We start from the raw sequence: 17,731 nt of genomic DNA, 5'->3' as shown, positions 1-17,731 counted from the left end.
CCGTGACCGAGGCTAACATTAACTCCCAATGGAGAAACAGTCAGTAATTTCCGAGCCATGACCGAGGCCGACATTAACTCCCAATGGAGAAACAGTCAGTAATATCCGAGCCGTGACCGAGGCCGATATTAACTCCCAATGGAGAAACAGTCAGTAATATCCGAGCCGCGACCGAGGCCGACTTTAACTCCCAGTGGAGAAACAGTCAGTAATATCCGAGCCGTACCCGAGGCCGACATTAACTCCCAATGGAGAAACAGTGAGTAATATCCGAGCCGTGACCGAGGTCGACATTAACTCCCAATGGAGAAACAGTCAGTAATATCCGAGCCGCGCCCGAGGCCGACATTAACTCCCAATGGAGAAACAGTCAGTAATATCCGAGCCGTACCCAAGGACGACATTAACTCCCACTGGAGAAACAGTCAGTAATATCCGAGCCGTGACCGAGGCCGATATTAACTCCCAATGGAGAAACAGTCAGTAATATCCGAGCCGTACCCTAGGCCGACATTAACTCCCACTGGAGAAACAGTCAGTAATATCCGAGCCGTGACCGAGGCCGATATTAACTCCCAATGGAGAAACAGTCAGTAATATCCGAGCCGTACCCGAGGCCGACATTAACTCCCAATGGAGAAACAGTCAGTAATATCCGAGCCATGACCGAGGCCGACATTAACTCCAAATGGAGAAACAGTCAGTAATATCCGAGCCATGACCGAGGCCGACAACTCCCAATGGAGAAACAGTCAGTAATATCCGAGCCATGACCGAGGCCGACATTAACTCCCAATGGAGAAACAGTCAGTAATATCCGAGCCGTAACCGAGGCCGACATTAACTCCCAATGGAGAAACAGTAAGTAATATCCGAGCCGTGACCGAGGCTGACATTAACTCCCAATGGAGAAACAGTCAGTAATATCCGAGCTGCGATGAGGCCGACATTAACTCCCAATGGAGAAACAGTCAGTAATATCCGAGCCGTGACCTAGGCCGACATTAACTCCCAATGGAGAAACAGTCAGTGTTATCCGAGCCGTGACCGAGGCCGACATGAACTCCAAATGGAGAAACAGTCAGTAATATCCGAGCCATGACCGAGGCCGACAACTCCCAATGGAGAAACAGTCAGTAATATCCGAGCCGTACCCGAGGCCGACATTAACTCCCAATGGAGAAACAGTAAGTAATATCCGAGCCGTGACCGAGGCTGACATTAACTCCCAATGGAGAAACAGTCAGTAATATCCGAGCCGTGACCGAAGCCGATATTAACTCCCAATGGAGAAACAGTCAGTAATATCCGAGCCGTACCCGAGGCCGACATTAACTCCCAATGGAGAAACAGTCAGTAATATCCGAGCCATGACCGAGGCCGACATTAACTCCAAATGGAGAAACAGTCAGTAATATCCGAGCCATGACCGAGGCCGACAACTCCCAATGGAGAAACAGTCAGTAATATCCGAGCCGTACCCGAGGCCGACATTAACTCCCAATGGAGAAACAGTAAGTAATATCCGAGCCGTGACCGAGGCTGACATTAACTCCCAATGGAGAAACAGTCAGTAATATCCGAGCCATGACCGAGGCAGACAACTCCCAATGGAGAAACAGTCAGTAATATCCGAGTCGTACCCGAGGCCGACATTAACTCCCACTGGAGAAACAGTCAGTAATATCCGAGCCGCGACCGAGGCCGACATTAACTCCCAATGGAGAAACAGTCAGTAATATCCGAGCCGCGACCGAGGCCGACATTAACTCCCAATGGAGAAACAGTCAGTAATATCCGAGCCGCGACCGAGGCCGACATTAACTCCCAATGGAGAAACAGTCAGTAATATCCGAGCCGCGACCGAGGCCGACATTAATTCCCAATGGAGAAACAGTCAGTAATATCCGAGCCGTGACAGAGGCCGACATTAACTCCCAATGGAGAAACAGTCAGTATTATCCGAGCCGTGACCGAGGCCGACATTAACTCCCAATGGAGAAACAGTCAGTAATATCCGAGCTGTACCCGAGGCCGACATTAACTCCCAATGGAGAAACAGTCAGTAATATCCGAGCCGTGACCGAGGCCGACATTAACTCCCAATGGAGAAACAGTCAGTAATATCCGAGCCGTGACCGAGGCCGACATTAACTCCCAATGGAGAAACAGTCAGTAATATCCGAGCCGTACCCGAGGCCGACATTAACTCCCACTGGAGAAACAGTCAGTAACATCCAAGCCGTGACCTAGGCCGACATTAACTCCCAATGGAGAAACAGTCAGTATTATCCGAGCCGTGACCGAGTCCGACATTAACTCCAAATCGAGAAACAGTCAGTAATATCCGAGCCATGACCGAGGCCGACATTAACTCCCAATGGAGAAACAGTCAGTAATATCCGAGCCGTACCCGAGGCCGACATTATCTCCCACTGGAGAAACAGTCAGTGTGGCGAAACCGACCTCGCCACGTGTCCTTGGAGGGGGCTGATTGCCCGCCTCTTGCCTTTGGACTATGGACCAGACTTTATGAGAATGTGATACCCCAGATAGCCATACCATGGAGCCTATTCATATAATGAAAGACTATGGGAAAGACTTTAGCTCCATGGCAATTGTACTGTGTGAGTAGGATCTGCGCGCTATTCGGTAGTTTTGTGCGTGCAGATCCCAGCTATCTGGGGATAGGTGAAATGTCTGTGTGTTATGTGTAAATGTGACTTTATGTATTTTAAAGTGTTTTATGTCGTTTTGCAACCATGTGGTTAATGGAGTCTGCCTTTAGTCCTGGGTAATTGGATTACTTCTCCAATTAACTCCAGGGCAGAAGGGAGGAAACCAGGGTGCATTGTGGGGATGTTTTTCTGCCAGCCAGAAAGGAACAAAAGATACTTTTAGTAACTTTTGAACCCCTGGTCGGATTCATGCCATTTTTTAATATGTTGTTCCCCTGAATGGATTGATTGTGGATATGTATTTTTATGTGAATGTGATGTATGGTTTTAAAGTTATGAAAGTTGTGTAAAAGTATATTTTACACTGTATGCATAATGGGATTATGTGTCACACTAAGGGGAGGGGATGTGTGGGAGGTAACATCTATGTCATTGGTTCTTTTATGCCTCCCCCTGGGTGTGGCCTGTATGTGTGAGTTGGAAATAAAAGCCAGGCTGGATGAGCCAGTCCAGAGTTCCTGTTTTACCCTCAAAGTGATGTGTCGTCTCATTATTGGGGGAAGGATTTATTGTATGCTGTTCCAGTTGACTGCTAGGAGTACAAGCCTATTCGTATGGTTCCTATTCAATGGTCTACAGCATTCATACGCTTGGGAGAATTTAAAGGTTTCTCGGATTCGGTGATTGTGGTGTCTGCCAGAGTGCTTGGAGTCCTCAGGAAGCACTAGGAGCATCCATTAACGGAGGTACCAAGTCGGGGTGCCAGGCGATCCGTTACAGTCAGTAATATCCGAGCCATGACCGAGGCCGACATTAACTCCAAATGGAGAAACAGTCAGTAATATCCGAGCCGTGACCGAGGCTAACATTAACTCCCAATGGAGAAACAGTCAGTAATTTCCGAGCCATGACCGAGGCCGACATTAACTCCCAATGGAGAAACAGTCAGTAATATCCGAGCCGTGACCGAGGCCGATATTAACTCCCAATGGAGAAACAGTCAGTAATATCCGAGCCGCGACCGAGGCCGACTTTAACTCCCAGTGGAGAAACAGTCAGTAATATCCGAGCCGTACCCGAGGCCGACATTAACTCCCAATGGAGAAACAGTGAGTAATATCCGAGCCGTGACCGAGGTCGACATTAACTCCCAATGGAGAAACAGTCAGTAATATCCGAGCCGCGCCCGAGGCCGACATTAACTCCCAATGGAGAAACAGTCAGTAATATCCGAGCCGTACCCAAGGACGACATTAACTCCCACTGGAGAAACAGTCAGTAATATCCGAGCCGTGACCGAGGCCGATATTAACTCCCAATGGAGAAACAGTCAGTAATATCCGAGCCGTACCCTAGGCCGACATTAACTCCCACTGGAGAAACAGTCAGTAATATCCGAGCCGTGACCGAGGCCGATATTAACTCCCAATGGAGAAACAGTCAGTAATATCCGAGCCGCGACCGAGGCCGACATTAACTCCCAATGGAGAAACAGTCAGTAATATCCAAGCCGTGACCGACATTAACTCCCAATGGAGAAACAATCAGTAATATCCGAGCCATGACCGAGGCCGACATTAACTCCCAATGGACAAACAGTCGGTAATCTCTGAGCCGTGACCGAGGCCGTCATTAACTCCCAACGAAGAAACAGTCAGTAATATCCGAGCCATGACCGAGGCCGACATTAACTCCCAATGGAGAAACAGTCAGTAATATCCGAGCCGTAACCGAGGCCGACATTAACTCCCAATGGAGAAACAGTAAGTAATATCCGAGCCGTGACCGAGGCTGACATTAACTCCCAATGGAGAAACAGTCAGTAATATCCGAGCCGTGACCGAGGCCGTCATTAACTCCCAACGAAGAAACAGTCAGTAATATCCGAGCCGTGACCGAGGCCGACATTAACTCCCAATGGACAAACAGTCGGTAATCTCTGAGCCGTGACTGAGGCCGTCATTAACTCCCAATGGAGAAACAGTAAGTAATATCCGAGCCGTGACCAAGGCTGACATTAACTCCCAATGGAGAAACAGTCAGTAATATCCGAGCTGCGATGAGGCCGACATTAACTCCCAACGAAGAAACAGTCAGTAATATCCGAGCCATGACCGAGGCCGACATTAACTCCCAATGGAGAAACAGTCAGTAATATCCGAGCCGTAACCGAGGCCGACATTAACTCCCAATGGAGAAACAGTAAGTAATATCCGAGCCGTGACCGAGGCTGACATTAACTCCCAATGGAGAAACAGTCAGTAATATCCGAGCTGCGATGAGGCCGACATTAACTCCCAATGGAGAAACAGTCAGTAATATCCGAGCCGTGACCTAGGCCGACATTAACTCCCAATGGAGAAACAGTCAGTGTTATCCGAGCCGTGACCGAGGCCGACATGAACTCCAAATGGAGAAACAGTCAGTAATATCCGAGCCATGACCGAGGCCGACAACTCCCAATGGAGAAACAGTCAGTAATATCCGAGCCGTACCCGAGGCCGACATTAACTCCCAATGGAGAAACAGTAAGTAATATCCGAGCCGTGACCGAGGCTGACATTAACTCCCAATGGAGAAACAGTCAGTAATATCCGAGCCGTGACCGAAGCCGATATTAACTCCCAATGGAGAAACAGTCAGTAATATCCGAGCCGTACCCGAGGCCGACATTAACTCCCAATGGAGAAACAGTCAGTAATATCCGAGCCATGACCGAGGCCGACATTAACTCCAAATGGAGAAACAGTCAGTAATATCCGAGCCATGACCGAGGCCGACAACTCCCAATGGAGAAACAGTCAGTAATATCCGAGCCGTACCCGAGGCCGACATTAACTCCCAATGGAGAAACAGTAAGTAATATCCGAGCCGTGACCGAGGCTGACATTAACTCCCAATGGAGAAACAGTCAGTAATATCCGAGCCATGACCGAGGCCGACAACTCCCAATGGAGAAACAGTCAGTAATATCCGAGCCGTACCCGAGGCCGACATTAACTCCCACTGGAGAAACAGTCAGTAATATCCGAGCCATGACCGAGGCCGACAACTCCCAATGGAGAAACAGTCAGTAATATCCGAGCCGTACCCGAGGCCGACATTAACTCCCAATGGAGAAACAGTAAGTAATATCCGAGCCGTGACCGAGGCTGACATTAACTCCCAATGGAGAAACAGTCAGTAATATCTGAGCCATGACCGAGGCCGACATTAACTCCCAATGGAGAAACAGTCAGTAATATCCGAGCCGCGACCGAGGCCGACATTAACTCCCAATGGAGAAACAGTCAGTAATATCCGAGCCGCGACCGAGGCCGACATTAATTCCCAATGGAGAAACAGTCAGTATTATCCGAGCCGTGACCGAGGCCGACATTAACTCCCAATGGAGAAACAGTCAGTAATATCCGAGCTGTACCCGAGGCCGACATTAACTCCCAATGGAGAAACAGTCAGTAATATCCGAGCCGTGACCGAGGCCGACATTAACTCCCAATGGAGAAACAGTCAGTAATATCCGAGCCGTGACCGAGGCCGACATTAACTCCCAATGGAGAAACAGTCAGTATTATCCGAGCCGTGACCGAGGCCGACATTAACTCCCAATGGAGAAACAGTCAGTAATATCCGAGCCGTACCCGAGGCCGACATTAACTCCCAATGGAGAAACAGTCAGTAATATCCGAGCCGTGACCGAGGCCGACATTAACTCCCACTGGAGAAACAGTCAGTAATATGCGAGCCATGACCGAGGCCGACATTAACTCCAAATGGAGAAACAGTCAGTAATATCCGAGCCGCGACCGAGGCCGACATTAACTCCCAATGGAGAAACAGTCAGTAATATCCGAGCCGTACCCGAGGCCGACATTAACTCCCACTGGAGAAACAGTCAGTAACATCCGAGCCGTACCCGAGGCCGACATTAACTCCCACTGGAGAAAAAGTCAGTAATATCCGAGCCATGACCGAGGCCGACATTAACTCCCAATGGAGAAACAGTCAGTAATATCCGAGCCGTACCCAAGGCCGACATTATCTCCCACTGGAGAAACAGTCAGTAATATCCGAGCCGTGACCGAGGCCGATATTAACTCCCAATGGAGAAACAGTCAGTAATATCCGAGCCTTATCCGAGGCCGACATTAACTCCCACTGGAGAAACAGTCAGTAATATCCGAGCCGTGACCGAGGCCGATATTAACTCCCAATGGAGAAACAGTCAGTAATATCCGAGCCGCGACCGAGGCCGACATTAACTCCCAATGGAGAAACAGTCAGTAATATCCGAGCCATGACCGAGGCCGACATTAACTCCCAATGGACAAACAGTCGGTAATCTCTGAGCCGTGACCGAGGCCGTCATTAACTCCCAACGAAGAAACAGTCAGTAATATCCGAGCCATGACCGAGGCCGACATTAACTCCCAATGGAGAAACAGTCAGTAATATCCGAGCCGTAACCGAGGCCGACATTAACTCCCACTGGAGAAACAGTCACTAATATCCGAGCCGTACCCGAGGCCGACATTAACTCCCACTGGAGAAACAGTCAGTAATATCCGAGCCATGACCGAGGCCGATATTACCTCCCAGTGGAGAAACAGTCAGTAATATCCGAGCCGCAACCGAGGCCGACATTAACTCGCAATGGAGAAACAGTCAGTAATATCCGAGCCGTGACCGAGGCTAACATTAACTCCCAATGGAGAAACAGTCAGTAATATCCGAGCCATGACCGAGGCCGACATTAACTCCCAATGGAGAAACAGTCAGTAATATCCGAGCCGTGACCGAGGCCGATATTAACTCCCAATGGAGAAACAGTCAGTAATATCCGAGCCGAGGCCGACATTAACTCCCAATGGAGAAACAGTCAGTAATATCCGAGCCGCGACCGAGGCCGACATTAACTCCCAATGGAGAAACAGTCAGTAATATCCGAGCCGTACCCAAGGCAGACATTAACTCCCACTGGAGAAATAGTCAGTAATATTCGAGCCGTGACCGAGGCCGATATTAACTCCCAATGGAGAAACAGTCAGTAATATCCAAGCCGCGACCGAGGCCGACATTAACTCCCAATGGAGAAACAGTCAGTAATATCCGAGCTGTACCCGAGGCCGACATTAACTCCCACTGAAGAAAAAGTCAGTAATATCCGAGCCGTGACCGAGGCCGACATTAACTCCCAATGGAGAAACAGTCAGTAATATCCGAGCCGTGACCGAGGCCAACATTAACTCCCAATGGAGAAACAGTCAGTAATATCCGAGCCATGACCGAGGCCGACATTAACTCCCACTGGAGAAACCGTCAGTAATATCCGAGCCGTGACCGATGCCGACATTAACTCCCAATGGAGAAACAGTCAGTAATATCCGAGCCGTGACCGAGGCCGACATTAACTCCCAATGGAGAAACAGTCAGTAATATCCGAGCCGCGACCGACATTAACTCCAAAAGGAGAAACAGTCAGTAATAGACATTAACTCCAAAAGGAGAAACAGTCAGTAATAACCGAGGCGACATTAACTCCCAATGGAGAAACAGTCAGTAATATCCGAGCCGTGACCGAGGCCAACATTAACTCCCAATGGAGAAACAGTCAGTAATATCCGAGCCGCGACCAAGGCCGACATTAACTTCCAATGGAGAAACAGTCACTAATATCCGAGCCGAGGCCGAGGCAGAGAATAACTCCCAATGGAGAAACAGTCAGTAATATCCGAGCCGAGGCCGAGGCAGAGAATAACTCCCAATGGAGAAACAGTCAGAAGTATCCGAGCCGAGGCTGACATTAACTCCCAATGGAGAAACAGTCAGTAATATCCGAGCCGTAACCGAGGCCAACATTAACTCCCAACTGAGAAACAGTCAGTAATATCCGAGCCGAGGCCGAGGCAGAGAATAACTCCCAATGGAGAAACAGTCAGTAATATCCGAGCCGTGACCGAGGCCGATATTAACTCCCAATGGAGAAACAGTAAGTAATATCCGAGCCGCGACCGAGGCTGACATTAACTTCCAATGGAGAAACAGTCAGTAATATCCGAGCCGCGACCGAGGCCGACATTAACTCCCAATGGAGAAACAGTAAGTAATATCCGAGCCGTACCCGAGGCCGACATTAACTCCCAACGGAGAAACAGTCAGTAATATCCGAGCCGTAACCGAGGCCAACATTAACTCCCAACGGAGAAACAGTCAGTAATATCCGAGCCATGACCGAGGCCGACATTAACTCCCAAAGGAGAAACAGTCAGTAATATCCGAGCCGCAACCGAGGCCGACATTAACTCCAAATGGAGAAACAGTCAGTAATATCCGAGCCGCGACCGAGGCCGACATTAACTCCCAATGGATAGTCGGTAATCTCCGAGCCATGACCGAGGCCGACATTAACTCCCAATGGACAAACAGTCGGTAATCTCTGAGCCGTGACCGAGGCCGACATTAACTCCCAATGGAGAAACAGTCAGTAATATCGGAGCCGCGACCGACATTAACTCCCAATGGAGAAACAGTCAGTAATATCCGAGCCGCGACCGAGGCCGACATTAACTCCAAATGGAGAAACAGTCAGTAATATCCGAGCCGCGACCGAGGCCGACATTAACTCCCAATGGATAGTCGGTAATCTCCGAGCCATGACCGAGGCCGACATTAACTCCCAATGGACAAACAGTCGGTAATCTCTGAGCCGTGACCGAGGCCGACATTAACTCCCAATGGAGAAACAGTCAGTAATATCGGAGCCGCGACCGACATTAACTCCCAATGGAGAAACAGTCAGTAATATCCGAGCCGTGACCGAGGCCGACATTAACTCCCTGTAACAGAACCTTACAGTTCCCTGGTGCATGTGGAATAATCAGGGGAATTGTACTTTATGCCATTCTGTTCGGTAAAAATTCAACCTATAAATAAACGAATCAGATTACCGAACACCGGACCACCCTGCTATTCATTAAGGGATATTTTACCTCCCAGTTCTATTTCAGCCGTTCGCAGTGGTGTATCCTGGTTTTGTGCTGCCCTAGGCAGCGTATCTAATGGATGCGTATCTGTCAGTGTGTGTGTGTGAGTGTATGAGTGTGTCTGTTAGTGAGTGTGAGTGTGTCTGTTAGTGTGTGTGTCTGTTAGTGTGTGTGTCTGTTAGTGTGTGTATGTCAGTGTGTGTGAGTGTCTGTTAGTGAGTGTGTGAGTGTGTCTGTTAGCTGCTAACAGACACACTCACACACTCACTAACAGACACACTCACACACACACTAACAGACACACACAGTCAGACACACACACACACTCTAACAGACACACTCTCACACACACACACTCTAACAGACAAACAGACACACTCACACTCACTAACAGACACACACTAACAGACACACTCACACACACTAACAGACACACTCACACACACTAACAGACACACACAGTCAGACACACTCTCACACTCACACACACTAACAGACACACTCACTAACAGACACACTCACACACACTAACAGACAAACTCACTAACAGACACACTCACACACACTAACAGACACACACAGTCAGACACACTCACACACACTAACAGACACACACACACACTAACAGACACACTCACTAACAGACACACACTAACAGACACACACACTAACAGACACACTCACTCACATTAACTCATTTTTTTTTTAATTTACCCCCCCAGCCTCCTTACCTTTGGGCATGCTGGGGGGGTTCTCCCTCTCCCTGGGGTCTAGTGGGGCTGCCGGTCGGGCTGCTGGGCTGGTTGCTGGGCGGGCGGCTGGCGAGGGAGCACTTCCTCTGAGCTGTCTGCTCAGCTCCCTCGCGCGCCGCAGAGTGAGGCTGGGAGGCGGAGCCGGAATATGACGTCATATTCCGGCTCCCAGCCTCACTCTGCGGCGCGCGAGGGAGCTGAGCAGACAGCTCAGAGGAAGTGCTCCCTCGCCAGCCGCCCGCCCAGCAACCAGCCCAGCAACCAGCCCAGCAACCAGCCCAGCAGCCACCAGCCCAGGATGTCTGTTAGCCGCAAGGCTAACAAGGCATTTGCCCTGGGCGTTCTGGGGCGGCTTTTTTTGCCGCCCCCTGGAAAATGCCGCCCAAGGCAAATGCCTTGTTTGCCTCGCGGCAAATACGCCCCTGGCCGTTCGCATGGGTCAGCATGAATCCTTTGTATTAAGTATAGGTGGCCGCTGTTACGACACTCACCGCCAGGTAGATGAAGCCGCCGTTTAGTAAATAATCCCCTTCTCCAGAAATGCAGATTTAATCCAGCCGATCGTCAAACTCCCGAACGGAGCATACGAACGCGGCAACTCCCGATCAGCAAACCAGTCGAACTCCTTCCACAGCTAGAAATAACGAAAGCGCTGTCCCACTAATAATTCCCCCACAAACGAGACCAAGCTCCGTCTTGAGGGTCAAACAGGAATGTGTTTAATGGGGGCTACCTGCCCGGTATTTATGCAGGTCTCCACAAGGTGGACACTCCCCTAGGGGACCTTGTGGAAGACTGTAAAACATATTGGACAGTAGCCAATCGCAGTAGCTTCAACTTAAGCCCTTCCCATCTTACCCATAAATCCTTCTTCTCTATCCCGGAGATAATTGGGAAGAAACCTAATTATCTCCCAGGATAGAGACCATCGCCAATTTAAAATACAATAAGAAAAATACAGTAAAATACATAACTGAAGAAATACCGAATAAATATGGTTCGTGTAACGTATCCCCAGATAGCCTGGGTCTGAGTGCATATTCCTACGAATAGCGCTCAGATCCGATGTACATAGTTCAATCGCCATGGAGTCAAAGTCTTTCACAAGTCCTTCAGTATACGAATGACTCCATGGGACGGCTATCTGGGTAAAGTCCATACGAATGTTAGAAACTCCCGAACCGACTGGTGTTCGTACGCCTCGACGAAATAGAAGGCGGGCGGCAACTTCCAACTGTGTTCGGTAGATAAAGTGTCAGTTTTTAGTTCCATAGGATTTGCACCGAACACCGCTGATTCTCCTCGTGTCCCAAAATGGCCGCCGCCTTGTGGTCGGCTTACGAACGACGACCACCCGTACGAATGGAATGAAGAGGTGTCTGCGGTTAACCACAACATTCTAATTGGGGCCAAGAGGTTAACCAGCAGCACACTCCTCTCCTGGGTGGACGTCTGTTCGGTAGTTTCAATCGGTATTCCAGAATCACACGAACAGGGGCATACGGACAGGAAATCCAGCGAAAATAAAGGTAGACGAACCAGCAATACAAGTCTATACAGATGGATCTGGCACACAGCTCCCCCCTTGTGGGACACTCCGGCAGACCCGGCTTGACCCTTTGGCGGGTCAACTTGGGGATGACCGGACTAGGAGGTGGTAAGAACGTCGGTTTGCCGAGACAATCCATCTGCATTCCCATTCTGCTGAATGGGTCGGTAGCTGATGGTGAAGTTATATGGTTGTAATGCTAAACTCCACCGCAGCAGTCTACCATTGTCTCCTGAGACCCGGTTAAGCCAGACAAGGGGATTGTGGTCCATTCCTGTCCATACAAATAAGGGCTTAACTTTTTCAATGCCCAGACCAGGGCTAAGCATTCCTTCTCCACTTTCGCATAACTCACTTCTCGGGGTAACAGCTTTCTACTGAGATATGCGACAGGGTGCTCTCCTCCATCTTCCCCGACCTGGCTCAGCACAGCCCCCAGTCCATACATGGAAGCATCTGTATGGACGAGAAAACGTTTGTTAGGGACTGGGGCAGCCAGGACAGGGGCATTTACAAGAGCCTGCTTAAGTGCTTGAAACGCAGCTTCACAAGCTGGAGACCACAGGACCTGCTTAGGGAGATTTTTCTTTGTCAGGTCAGTCAGGGGTTTAGCAATAGTGCTGTAGTCTGGGACAAAGCGTCTGTAATACCCTGCTGTCTGCGTCTTAGTGATAGGTGTGGGCCAGTTGGCTACTGCCTCTATCTTGGCTGGCTCCGGTCTCTGGCTCCCACACCCCTCTCTGTGACCCAGGTATTGCACTTCAGCCATGCCTAAATGGCACTTTTCTGGCTTCAATGTCAGGCCAACGGCCCGAATTTTGTCCAGTACTACCCCTACATGCACCAGGTGTTCCTCCCAGGACCCACTGTAGATCGCAATGCCATCCAGGTATGCACAAGCAAATTCCTGGAAGCCATCGAGAAGTCTATCCACCATACGCTGGAAGGTAGCCGGGGCATTCTTCATCCCAAATGGCATGACCTTAAATTGGTACAAGCCAAATGGGGTGACGAAGGCCGACTTGGGGATAGCATCCTCGGCCAGGGGAATCTGCCAGTAGCCTTTACACAGGTCTATGGTGGTCAGATAGCGTCCCCTGGCAATGCGATCTAATAATTCGTCTACCCGGGGCATCGGGTAGGCGTCAGTGGTGGTCCGCTCGTTGAGCCGCCTGTAGTCCACACAGAACCGAGTGGTCCCATCTTTCTTAGGCACCAGCACTGCAGGCGAAGCCCAAGGGCTATCGGAGTGTTCGATTACCCCAAGGTGGGTCATCTCCTGTATCTCCTTCTGCATTCCTTCTCGGACTGCTTCAGGGATACGGTCAGGGGGCTGTCACAGAGGGTTCTGTCCAGGGGTCTCTACCTTATGTACAGCTAGGGTAGTGTAGCTGGGCTCTTGGGAGAACGTTGCCTGCTTCTCCCACAGAAGCTGTCTTGCCTGTCCCTTCTCTGTGGGGCTCAACCTATCCCCTAGCTGTACAAGGCTAGTAAGGTCAGTCTGGGAGTCCCTCTCGGGTAAGGGTAAACTCTCTGTATCGTCTGCAGCAGGGGCACATACTGCAGTGACATCCTCCTGTCTCTCCTGATACTCCTTTAGCATGTTCACTGGATCCTTTCATCTGAACAGCTGGCTATAAGATAGGTAGTATCACACACCTGAGCTAACACCTTATACGGGCCCTGCCAAGATGCTTGCATCTTGTTCGCCTTCACAGGTTTGAGCACTAGCACTTTCTACCCAACCTGGAAGACTGCCGGGCACCCCGATCGTACCATCTCCTCTGTCTCCCCTGGGCCACCTGGAGATTCTCTCTTACCATCAGAGACAGTTTCTCCATGCGGTCCCGGAGTTCCAGGACATACGGTACGATGGGGGTCCCTTCTTGCTCTGTCTCCCCCTCCCAGTGGCCTCTAATGAGATCTAGGGGTCCGCGGACCCTTCTCCCATACAGCAACTCAAAGGGGGAGAACCCAGTAGATTCCTGGGGCACCTCTCTGTAGGAAAACAACAAATGAGGCAGGAATCACTCCCAGTCTCTGCAAGTGTCAGAAAAGGTCCTTAACATCTGTTTGAGGGTACCATTAAATCGCTCGCAGAGACCGTTAGTCTGTGGATGGTAAGGTGAGCTAAGCAGCGGTTTAATGCCGCACACCTTCCACAGCTGCTGGGTGAGCACAGCGGTAAATTGGGTTCCCTGGTCAGAGAGAATCTCCTTAGGGAACCCGACCCTGGTAAAAATCCTAACCAGGGCACCAGCAACCGTCTCTGCCTCTATGTTAGACAGCGCTACTGCCTCTGGATAGCGAGTGGCATAGTCCACCACGGTGAGATTATATTTCTTACCAGATGGACTAGCCCTGGCCAGTGGACCCACAATGTCAACGGCTATGCGGGCAAAGGGCTCCCCAATGATAGGCATAGACATAAGCCTAGCTCTTGGGTGGTCCCCCCGCTTTCCTACCCGTTGACAAGTGTCACACGTACTACAATATATCCGCACAGCCTGATTAAAACTTGGCCAAAATAAGTTCTGCATGATCCTATAGGCTGTGCGGCGGGACCCTAGATGTCCAGCTAACGGAACATCATGCCCTATCTGCAGAATCTCCTGCCGGTATTTTGCGGGCACCACCAGCTGTCGATTCGGCGGAGGGGCAACACTTTTCTGGGAAGGCTTAGGGATCCTATATAACCTGTCCCCCACCCACTCATACCGCTCCCCATCTACTCCTTCCTCTCCAGTATCTGCCCTGTCGCTATACTTCTGGACAGTCGGATCTGCCTGTGTTTCCCTCCCAAACTCCTCTGGGGAATCCCAGCTAACAAAGGTCTGTTCTAGGGTACCAGTCGGGGAATCGGGTCTTACCTGGGTCTCAGCAGCAGGTGGACTGGTTCCAGCAGCACGGGTCTGAGCACGGGTAGTCACTGGGTTGACATCAGCAGGTCCCATTGGAGCATAAGTGGAAACCAAAAGGGCCAGGTCATTCCCGAGCAAAACATCAGCAGGTAGGTCTTTCATGACCACCACATTCACATGTCCAGAGCCCACTCCCCAATCCAAATGAACCCGGGCAACAGGTAGACGGAACACGGCGCCTCCTGCTACCCTCACTGCCACAGTATTTCCAGTGTGTTGGTGTTCCGAAACAAGGTTCTTTTGGAGCAGGGTCATAGTGGCTCCGGTGTCTCTCAGTCCAGTGACCACTTTGCCATTCAGTTTAACGGTCTGCCTGTGTTGCTGACGGTTATCCTGCTGGGCTGCTTGTACTGGATCCGCCTCATGTAGTATACCCTAAAATTCCTCCTGCTCAAGACAGTGAGCGGAAGGCTGGGGTGGCTGCTGATTTCCGCCAGCTGGTCTTCTCCACGACTGGCTGGAATTGTTCAATGGGCACTCCGGCCTATTGTGCCCCAACTGTTTGCACCCATAGCACCGGATAGGCTGGGAGTAATCCCGGGTGTTGAATCGGGCAGGCTGAACATGGTTGTTCGCTGGTGGCATCGTGGGGGTGCGTTGCGCTGGGGGGTGATACACAGTAGTGGTTGGAGGTGCTGCCGGTTTGTACTCCACTCGGGTAGGGACCTTGGTTGCTGTCTGGTCCAGCTTCCGTGCATCTGTGTACTCATCAGCCAGAGCCTCGTCTCATGTGTGGAGGGGACAGCAATATTCACATAGATTGCTATACTCCTTATACTCCCTGTTACGACACTCACCGACGAAATAAGTGAAGCCGCCGCTTAGTCAATAATCACCCTTTTTAGAAATGCAGGCTTTGCACAGCCGACCGCCAAACTCCCGAACAGAATGTAGAGAAGTGCGGTATCTCACGAACATCCAATCAGCCGAACTCCCTTCACGGCTAGAATAAACAAAATACACTTTCCCAGTAGCAATTCCCCCACAAACGAGACCAAGCTCCGTCTTGAGGGTAAAACAGGATTCAGGTTAATGGGGGCTATCTGCCCGGTATTTATGCAGGTCTCCCACCTGGTGGACACTCCCCTAGGGGACCAGATGGAAGACTGGGACATTTATTGGACAGTAGCCAATCGCATAAATCCCTCCTCTCTATCCTGGAGATAATTGGGATGAAACCTAATTATCTCCAGGGATAGAGGCAAATCTACATTTTAAATATAACAATAAAAATACAATAAAATACATAATCATAAAAATACCGAATGTAGGTGCTTCGTGTAACGTATCCCCAGATAGCCTGGATCTGAGTGCATATTTCTACCGAATAGCGCTCAGATCCAATGTACACAGTTCAATCGCCATGGAGTCAAAGTCTTTCACAAGTCTTTCGGTACACGATTGACTCCATGGGATGGCTATCTGGGTTAAGTCCATGCGTACGTTACAAACTCCCGAACGGACCGGTGTTCGTATGCCTCGACGAAATAGACGGCGGTCGGTAGTTTTCAGCGGTGTTCGGTAGATAAAGTGTCCGTTTTTAGTTCCATAGAATCCTCGCCGAACACCGCTGGTCCTTTGCGTGTTCCAAAATGGCAGCCGCCTCGTGGTCGGCATACGAACGACGACCACCCATATGAATAGAATAGAGAGGTGTCTGCGGTTAACCACAACGTTCTTATTGGGGCCAAGAGATTAACCACCAGCACACTCCTCTCCTGGGTGGCCGTCCGTTCGGTAGTTTCAATCGGTACTTAGAGAAACACACGAACAGGGGCATACGGACAGGCAATTAAACGGAATAGAGGCAAACAGACGAACCAGCAATCTTAGTCCCTGCAGATGGATCTGTCACACTCCCCTGGGTTCTAATCACTAGCTCTTATAAGAGTCTTGGCTCCAGGGTGGGTGGAGGACGGCGAGACCCCAGCCAAGCTGAGGCGGCTAAGGGGCTACAGTGCTTATGGTGTCTGGTGGCGGTCAGGGTGCCAGGCGGTCCGTCACAAAGGGTAACTTCCATACTAGATATGCTGTTGTCTCTGCACACAAGGTAATTAAAGCTTAATCACTTCTCTGCACAGGAGGCTGAGCTGAACACTCTCACTGAAGCATGTAAACTGGCCTCAAGTAAGACTGCTAATATTCCTGCTATACTCTCTGGAGTAGGAGAGGTTCACCCACTGACTCTTGGTACGCCTTTGGCATAGCCCAGGACTTTGGACCTCTTTGGCAGGTCCGAGATTTTCTCACATCTGCAGGAACCCCCATCAAGAACTCAGAAGCCGTGAGTGCCATAATGGACGCTATCCTGCTACCGAAGCATGTGGGAATAATCAAGGTGGCAGCTCACATAAAGATCACAGATGAAGCATCCCGAGGTCATCACAGAGCTGATGTAGCAGCTAAGCAGGCTGCCAAGCAACCATACTTTGCAGGTAAAACTCTTTACAGACTATGACAGTAGCCCAATCTGTTTCATATGACATACTGCAAAGCCTACAGAAGCAGACAGGACGCTGACAAGATGTGGAAGAAAGGTGAGAAATTTTGTCTACCCAAGGTTTTATACCCAGTGATGGTCCAGGTGGCCCATGGACCTACACATCTGTCAAAAATGAACATGATCAGTTTGGTAAATGCACATTTGATTGCTCCAGGTTTCACTATAATTGCTGCGAAACATACTCAAAGCTGCATGATTTGTGCTAGGAATAATGCAAGTCAAGTGATTAAAATGCCCTCCAAGCTCATGCCAAGGCCACTTTACCTGTTCCAAAGATGGCAGATAGACTATATTCAACTGCCCAAGATAGGAGTGTATGAATATGTGTTGGTGTGCATTGATAGG

The sequence above is a fragment of the Pelobates fuscus genome, chromosome 6, assembly GCF_036172605.1.
Source record: "Pelobates fuscus isolate aPelFus1 chromosome 6, aPelFus1.pri, whole genome shotgun sequence".
Lineage (NCBI taxonomy): Eukaryota > Metazoa > Chordata > Amphibia > Anura > Pelobatidae > Pelobates > Pelobates fuscus.
Note: the sequence above shows the minus strand (reverse complement) of the source record.